Raw genomic sequence first — 9,733 nt, 5'->3', positions numbered from 1 at the left:
ATAGAATGACTGAGAACAGTAGCTCCACATCAGTCAGAGTGCTGTCTCTGTTGATAGAATGACTGAGAACAGTAGCTCCACATCAGTCAGAGTGCTGTCTCTGTTGATAGAATGACTGAGAACAGTAGCTCCACATCAGTCTGTTGATAGAATGACTGAGAACAGTAGCTCCACATCAGTCAGAATGTGCAGTAGTCTCTGTTGATAGAATGACTGAGAACAGTAGCTCCACATCAGTCAGAGTGCTGTCTCTGTTGATAGAATGACTGAGAACAGTAGCTCCACATCAGTCAGAGTGCTGTCTCTGTTGATAGAATGACTGAGAACAGTAGCTCCACATCAGTCAGAGTGCTGTCTCTGTTGATAGAATGACTGAGAACAGTAGCTCCACATCAGTCAGAGTGCTGTCTCTGTTGATAGAATGACTGAGAACAGTAGCTCCACATCAGTCAGAGTGCTGTCTCTGTTGATAGAATGACTGAGAACAGTAGCTCCACATCAGTCAGAGTGCTGTCTCTGCTGATAGAATGACTGAGAACAGTAGCTCCACATCAGTCAGAGTGCTGTCTCTGTTGATAGAATGACTGAGAACAGTAGCTCCACATCAGTCAGAGTGCTGTCTCTGTTGATAGAATGACTGAGAACAGTAGCTCCACATCAGTCTGTGCTGTCTCTGATAGAATGACTGAGAACAGTAGCTCCACATCAGTCAGAGTGCTGTCTCTGTTGATAGAATGACTGAGAACAGTAGCTCCACATCAGTCAGAGTGCTGTCTCTGTTGATAGAATGACTGAGAACAGTAGCTCCACATCAGTCAGAGTGCTGTCTCTGCTGATAGAATGACTGAGAACAGTAGCTCCACATCAGTCAGAGTGCTGTCTCTGCTGATAGAATGACTGAGAACAGTAGCTCCACATCAGTCAGAGTGCTGTCTCTGTTGATAGAATGACTGAGAACAGTAGCTCCACATCAGTCAGAGTGCTGTCTCTGTTGATAGAATGACTGAGAACAGTAGCTCCACATCAGTCAGAGTGCTGTCTCTGTTGATAGAATGACTGAGAACAGTAGCTCCACATCAGTCAGAGTGCTGTCTCTGTTGATAGAATGACTGAGAACAGTAGCTCCACATCAGTCAGAGTGCTGTCTCTGTTGATAGAATGACTGAGAACAGTAGCTCCACATCAGTCAGAGTGCTGTCTCTGTTGATAGAATGACTGAGAACAGTAGCTCCACATCAGTCAGAGTGCTGTCTCTGTTGATAGAATGATGGAGAACAGTAGCTCCACATCAGTCAGAGTGCTGTCTCTGTTGATAGAATGACTGAGAACAGTAGCTCCACATCAGTCAGAGTGCTGTCTCTGTTGATAGAATGACTGAGAACAGTAGCTCCATCAGTCAGATCTGATAGAATGACTGAGAACAGTAGCTCCACATCAGTCAGAGTGCTGTCTCTGTTGATAGAATGACTGAGAACAGTAGCTCCACATCAGTCAGAGTGCTGTCTCTGTTGATAGAATGACTGAGAACAGTAGCTCCACATCAGTCAGAGTGCTGTCTCTGTTGATAGAATGACTGAGAACAGTAGCTCCACATCAGTCAGAGTGCTGTCTCTGTTGATAGAATGACTGAGAACAGTAGCTCCACATCAGTCAGAGTGCTGTCTCTGTTGATAGAATGACTGAGAACAGTAGCTCCACATCAGTCAGAGTGCTGTCTCTGTTGATAGAATGACTGAGAACAGTAGCTCCACATCAGTCAGAGTGCTGTCTCTGTTGATAGAATGACTGAGAACAGTAGCTCCACATCAGTCAGAGTGCTGTCTCTGTTGATAGAATGACTGAGAACAGTAGCTCCACATCAGTCAGAGTGCTGTCTCTGTTGATAGAATGACTGAGAACAGTAGCTCCACATCAGTCTGTCTGTTGATAGAATGACTGAGAACAGTAGCTCCATCAGTCAGTGCTGTCTCTCTGAGAATGAACTGTCTCTGTCAGAGTGCTGTCTCTGTTGATAGAATGACTGAGAACAGTAGCTCCACATCAGTCAGAGTGCTGTCTCTGTTGATAGAATGACTGAGAACAGTAGCTCCACATCAGTCAGAGTGCTGTCTCTGTTGATAGAATGACTGAGAACAGTAGCTCCACATCAGTCAGAGTGCTGTCTCTGCTGATAGAATGATGGAGAACAGTAGCTCCACATCAGTCAGAGTGCTGTCTCTGCTGATAGAATGACTGAGAACAGTAGCTCCACATCAGTCAGAGTGCTGTCTCTGCTGATAGAATGACTGAGAACAGTAGCTCCACATCAGTCAGAGTGCTGATAGAATGACTGAGAACAGTAGCTCCACATCAGTCAGAGTGCTGTCTCTGTTGATAGAATGACTGAGAACAGTAGCTCCACATCAGTCAGAGTGCTGTCTCTGTTGATAGAATGACTGAGAACAGTAGCTCCACATCAGTCAGAGTGCTGTCTCTGCTGATAGAATGACTGAGAACAGTAGCTCCACATCAGCTCCACATCAGTCAGAGTGCTGTCTCTGTTGATAGAATGACTGAGAACAGTAGCTCCACATCAGTCAGAGTGCTGTCTCTGTTGATAGAATGACTGAGAACAGTAGCTCCACATCAGTCAGAGTGCTGTCTCTGTTGATAGAATGACTGAGAACAGTAGCTCCACATCAGTCAGAGTGCTGTCTCTGTTGATAGAATGACTGAGAACAGTAGCTCCACATCAGAGTGCTGTCTCTGTTGATAGAATGACTGAGAACAGTAGCTCCACATCAGTCAGAGTGCTGTCTCTGCTGATAGAATGACTGGAGAACAGTAGAACAGTCAGAGTGCTGCTGTTGATAGAATGACTGAGAACAGTAGCTCCACATCAGTCAGAGTGCTGTCTCTGTTGATAGAATGACTGAGAACAGTAGCTCCACATCAGTCAGAGTGCTGTCTCTGTTGATAGAATGACTGAGAACAGTAGCTCCACATCAGTCAGAGTGCTGTCTCTGTTGATAGAATGACTGAGAACAGTAGCTCCACATCAGTCAGAGTGCTGTCTCTGTTGATAGAATGACTGAGAACAGTAGCTCCACATCAGTCAGAGTGCTGTCTCTGTTGATAGAATGACTGAGAACAGTAGCTCCACATCAGTCAGAGTGCTGTCTCTGTTGATAGAATGACTGAGAACAGTAGCTCCACATCAGTCAGAGTGCTGTCTCTGTTGATAGAATGACTGAGAACAGTAGCTCCACATCAGTCAGAGTGCTGTCTCTGCTGATAGAATGACTGAGAACAGTAGCTCCACATCAGTCAGTGCTGTCTCTGTTGATAGATTGACTGAGAACAGTAGCTCCACATCAGTCAGAGTGCTGTCTCTGTTGATAGAATGACTGAGAACAGTAGCTCCACATCAGTCAGAGTGCTGTCTCTGTTGATAGAATGACTGAGAACAGTAGCTCCACATCAGTCAGAGTGCTGTCTCTGTTGATAGAATGACTGAGAACAGTAGCTCCACATCAGTCAGAGTGCTGTCTCTGTTGATAGAATGACTGAGAACAGTAGCTCCACATCAGTCAGAGTGCTGTCTCTGTTGATAGAATGACTGAGAACAGTAGCTCCACATCAGTCAGAGTGCTGTCTCTGTTGATAGAATGACTGAGAACAGTAGCTCCACATCAGTCAGAGTGCTGTCTCTGTTGATAGAATGACTGAGAACAGTAGCTCCACATCAGTCAGAGTGCTGTCTCTGTTGATAGAATGACTGAGAACAGTAGCTCCACATCAGTCAGAGTGCTGTCTCTGTTGATAGAATGACTGAGAACAGTAGCTCCACATCAGTCAGAGTGCTGTCTCTGCTGATAGAATGACTGAGAACAGTAGCTCCACATCAGTCAGAGTGCTGTCTCTGTTGATAGAATGACTGAGAACAGTAGCTCCACATCAGTCAGAGTGCTGTCTCTGTTGATAGAATGACTGAGAACAGTAGCTCCACATCAGAGTGCTGTCTCTGTTGATAGAATGACTGAGAACAGTAGCTCCACATCAGTCAGAGTGCTGTCTCTGCTGATAGAATGACTGAGAACAGTAGCTCCACATCAGTCAGAGTGCTGTCTCTGCTGATAGAATGACTGAGAACAGTAGCTCCACATCAGTCAGAGTGCTGTCTCTGCTGATAGAATGACTGAGAACAGTAGCTCCACATCAGTCAGAGTGCTGTCTCTGTTGATAGAATGACTGAGAACAGTAGCTCCACATCAGTCAGAGTGCTGTCTCTGTTGATAGAATGACTGAGAACAGTAGCTCCACATCAGTCAGAGTGCTGTCTCTGTTGATAGAATGACTGAGAACAGTAGCTCCACATCAGTCAGAGTGTGTCTCTGTTGATAGAATGACTGAGAACAGTAGCTCCACATCAGTCAGAGTGCTGTCTCTGTTGATAGAATGACTGAGAACAGTAGCTCCACATCAGTCAGAGTGCTGTCTCTGTTGATAGAATGACTGAGAACAGTAGCTCCACATCAGTCAGAGTGCTGTCTCTGTTGATAGAATGACTGAGAACAGTAGCTCCACATCAGTCAGAGTGCTGTCTCTGTTGATAGAATGACTGAGAACAGTAGCTCCACATCAGTCAGAGTGCTGTCTCTGTTGATAGAATGACTGAGAACAGTAGCTCCACATCAGAGTGCTGTCTCTGTTGATAGAATGACTGAGAACAGTAGCTCCACATCAGTCAGAGTGCTGTCTCTGTTGATAGAATGACTGAGAACAGTAGCTCCACATCAGTCAGAGTGCTGTCTCTGCTGATAGAATGACTGAGAACAGTAGCTCCACATCAGTCAGAGTGCTGTCTCTGTTGATAGAATGACTGAGAACAGTAGCTCCACATCAGTCAGAGTGCTGTCTCTGTTGATAGAATGACTGAGAACAGTAGCTCCACATCAGTCAGAGTGCTGTCTCTGCTGATAGAATGACTGAGAACAGTAGCTCCACATCAGTCAGTGCTGTCTCTGCTGATAGAATGTGCTGCTCCACATCTGTGCTGATAGAATGACTGAGAACAGTAGCTCCACATCAGTCAGAGTGCTGTCTCTGTTGATAGAATGACTGAGAACAGTAGCTCCACATCAGTCAGAGTGCTGTCTCTGTTGATAGAATGACTGAGAACAGTAGCTCCACATCAGTCAGAGTGCTGTCTCTGTTGATAGAATGACTGAGAACAGTAGCTCCACATCAGTCAGAGTGCTGTCTCTGTTGATAGAATGACTGAGAACAGTAGCTCCACATCAGTCTGTCTGTTGATAGAATGACTGAGAACAGTAGCTCCACATCAGTCAGAGTGCTGTCTCTGTTGATAGAATGACTGAGAACAGTAGCTCCACATCAGTCAGAGTGCTGTCTCTGTTGATAGAATGACTGAGAACAGTAGCTCCACATCAGTCAGAGTGCTGTCTCTGTTGATAGAATGATGGAGAACAGTAGCTCCACATCAGTCAGAGTGCTGTCTCTGTTGATAGAATGACTGAGAACAGTAGCTCCACATCAGTCAGAGTGCTGTCTCTGTTGATAGAATGACTGAGAACAGTAGCTCCACATCAGTCAGAGTGCTGTCTCTGTTGATAGAATGACTGAGAACAGTAGCTCCACATCAGTCAGAGTGCTGTCTCTGCTGATAGAATGACTGAGAACAGTAGCTCCACATCAGTCAGAGTGCTGTCTCTGTTGATAGAATGACTGAGAACAGTAGCTCCACATCAGTCAGAGTGCTGTCTCTGTTGATAGAATGACTGAGAACAGTAGCTCCACATCAGAGTGCTGTTGATAGAATGACTGAGAACAGTAGCTCCACATCAGTCAGAGTGCTGTCTCTGCTGATAGAATGACTGAGAACAGTAGCTCCACATCAGTCAGAGTGCTGTCTCTGTTGATAGAATGACTGAGAACAGTAGCTCCACATCAGTCAGAGTGCTGTCTCTGTTGATAGAATGACTGAGAACAGTAGCTCCACATCAGTCAGAGTGCTGTCTCTGTTGATAGAATGACTGAGAACAGTAGCTCCACATCAGTCAGAGTGCTGTCTCTGTTGATAGAATGACTGAGAACAGTAGCTCCACATCAGTCAGAGTGCTGTCTCTGTTGATAGAATGACTGAGAACAGTAGCTCCACATCAGTCAGAGTGCTGTCTCTGTTGATAGAATGACTGAGAACAGTAGCTCCACATCAGTCAGAGTGCTGTCTCTGTTGATAGAATGACTGAGAACAGTAGCTCCACATCAGTCAGAGTGCTGTCTCTGTTGATAGAATGACTGAGAACAGTAGCTCCACATCAGTCAGAGTGCTGTCTCTGTTGATAGAATGACTGAGAACAGTAGCTCCACATCAGTCAGAGTGCTGTCTCTGTTGATAGAATGACTGAGAACAGTAGCTCCACATCAGTCAGAGTGCTGTCTCTGTTGATAGAATGACTGAGAACAGTAGCTCCACATCAGTCAGAGTGCTGTCTCTGTTGATAGAATGACTGAGAACAGTAGCTCCACATCAGTCAGAGTGCTGTCTCTGTTGATAGAATGACTGAGAACAGTAGCTCCACATCAGTCAGAGTGCTGTCTCTGCTGATAGAATGACTGAGAACAGTAGCTCCACATCAGTCAGAGTGCTGTCTCTGCTGATAGAATGACTGAGAACAGTAGCTCCACATCAGTCAGAGTGCTGTCTCTGCTGATAGAATGACTGAGAACAGTAGCTCCACATCAGTCAGAGTGCTGATAGAATGACTGAGAACAGTAGCTCCACATCAGTCAGAGTGCTGTCTCTGTTGATAGAATGACTGAGAACAGTAGCTCCACATCAGTCAGAGTGCTGTCTCTGTTGATAGAATGACTGAGAACAGTAGCTCCACATCAGTCAGAGTGCTGTCTCTGTTGATAGAATGACTGAGAACAGTAGCTCCACATCATCAGTCAGAGTGCTGTCTCTGTTGATAGAATGACTGAGAACAGTAGCTCCACATCAGTCAGAGTGCTGTCTCTGTTGATAGAATGACTGAGAACAGTAGCTCCACATCAGTCAGAGTGCTGTCTCTGTTGATAGAATGACTGAGAACAGTAGCTCCACATCAGTCAGAGTGCTGTCTCTGTTGATAGAATGACTGAGAACAGTAGCTCCACATCAGTCAGAGTGCTGTCTCTGTTGATAGAATGACTGAGAACAGTAGCTCCACATCAGTCAGAGTGCTGTCTCTGCTGATAGAATGACTGAGAACAGTAGCTCCACATCAGTCAGAGTGCTGATAGAATGACTGAGAACAGTAGCTCCACATCAGTCAGAGTGCTGTCTCTGTTGATAGAATGACTGAGAACAGTAGCTCCACATCAGTCAGAGTGCTGTCTCTGTTGATAGAATGACTGAGAACAGTAGCTCCACATCAGTCAGAGTGCTGTCTCTGTTGATAGAATGACTGAGAACAGTAGCTCCACATCAGTCAGAGTGCTGTCTCTGTTGATAGAATGACTGAGAACAGTAGCTCCACATCAGTCAGAGTGCTGTCTCTGTTGATAGAATGACTGAGAACAGTAGCTCCACATCAGTCAGAGTGCTGTCTCTGTTGATAGAATGACTGAGAACAGTAGCTCCACATCAGTCAGAGTGCTGTCTCTGTTGATAGAATGACTGAGAACAGTAGCTCCACATCAGTCAGAGTGCTGTCTCTGAATTGATAGAGATGACTGAGAACAGTAGCTCCACATCAGTCAGAGTGCTGTCTCTGTTGATAGAATGACTGAGAACAGTAGCTCCACATCAGTCAGAGTGCTGTCTCTGTTGATAGAATGATGGAGAACAGTAGCTCCACATCAGAGTGCTGTCTCTGTTGATAGAATGACTGAGAACAGTAGCTCCACATCAGTCAGAGTGCTGTCTCTGTTGATAGAATGACTGAGAACAGTAGCTCCACATCAGTCAGAGTGCTGTCTCTGCTGATAGAATGACTGAGAACAGTAGCTCCACATCAGTCAGAGTGCTGTCTCTGCTGATAGAATGACTGAGAACAGTAGCTCCACATCAGTCAGAGTGCTGTCTCTGTCTCTTGATAGAATGACTGAGAATGACATCAGAGAGTGCTGCTGAAGAATGTGAGAAGCTCCACATCAGTCAGAGTGCTGTCTCTGTTGATAGAATGACTGAGAACAGTAGCTCCACATCAGTCAGAGTGCTGTCTCTGTTGATAGAATGACTGAGAACAGTAGCTCCACATCAGTCAGTCTCTCTGAGTGCTGTCTCTGCTGATAGAATGACTGAGAACAGTAGCTCCACATCAGTCAGAGTGCTGTTGATAGAATGACTGAGAACAGTAGCTCCACATCAGTCAGAATAGAATGACTGAGAACAGTAGCTCCACATCAGTCAGAGTGCTGTCTCTGTTGATAGAATGACTGAGAACAGTAGCTCCACATCAGTCAGAGTGCTGTCTCTGTTGATAGAATGACTGAGAACAGTAGCTCCACATCAGTCAGAGTGCTGTCTCTGTTGATAGAATGACTGAGAACAGTAGCTCCACATCAGTCAGAGTGCTGTCTCTGCTGATAGAATGACTGAGAACAGTAGCTCCACATCAGTCAGAGTGCTGTCTCTGTTGATAGAATGACTGAGAACAGTAGCTCCACATCAGTCAGAGTGCTGTCTCTGTTGATAGAATGACTGAGAACAGTAGCTCCACATCAGTCAGAGTGCTGTCTCTGCTGATAGAATGACTGAGAACAGTAGCTCCACATCAGTCAGAGTGCTGTCTCTGTTGATAGAATGACTGAGAACAGTAGCTCCACATCAGTCAGAGTGCTGTCTCTGTTGATAGAATGACTGAGAACAGTAGCTCCACATCAGTCTGTCTGTTGATAGAATGACTGAGAACAGTAGCTCCACATCAGTCAGAGTGCTGTCTCTGTTGATAGAATGACTGAGAACAGTAGCTCCACATCAGTCAGAGTGCTGTCTCTGTTGATAGAATGACTGAGAACAGTAGCTCCACATCAGTCAGAGTGCTGTCTCTGCTGATAGAATGACTGAGAACAGTAGCTCCACATCAGTCAGAGTGCTGTCTCTGCTGATAGAATGACTGAGAACAGTAGCTCCACATCAGTCAGAGTGCTGTCTCTGCTGATAGAATGACTGAGAACAGTAGCTCCACATCAGTCAGAGTGCTGTCTCTGTTGATAGAATGACTGAGAACAGTAGCTCCACATCAGTCAGAGTGCTGTCTCTGTTGATAGAATGACTGAGAACAGTAGCTCCACATCAGTCAGAGTGCTGTCTCTGCTGATAGAATGACTGAGAACAGTAGCTCCACATCAGTCAGAGTGCTGTCTCTGTTGATAGAATGACTGAGAACAGTAGCTCCACATCAGTCAGAGTGCTGTCTCTGTTGATAGAATGACTGAGAACAGTAGCTCCACATCAGTCAGAGTGCTGTCTCTGTTGATAGAATGACTGAGAACAGTAGCTCCACATCAGTCAGAGTGCTGTCTCTGTTGATAGAATGACTGAGAACAGTAGCTCCACATCAGTCAGAGTGCTGTCTCTGTTGATAGAATGACTGAGAACAGTAGCTCCACATCAGTCAGAGTGCTGTCTCTGTTGATAGAATGACTGAGAACAGTAGCTCCACATCAGTCAGAGTGCTGTCCACTGATAGAATCAGTAGCTCCACATCAGTCTGTCTCTGTTGATAGAATGACTGAGAACAGT

The sequence above is a fragment of the Oncorhynchus nerka genome, linkage group LG1 (genome assembly GCF_034236695.1).
Source record: "Oncorhynchus nerka isolate Pitt River linkage group LG1, Oner_Uvic_2.0, whole genome shotgun sequence".
NCBI classification, from domain to species: domain Eukaryota; kingdom Metazoa; phylum Chordata; class Actinopteri; order Salmoniformes; family Salmonidae; genus Oncorhynchus; species Oncorhynchus nerka.
The sequence above is the reverse complement of the archived record's forward strand: the minus strand, read 5'-3'. Positions refer to the sequence as shown.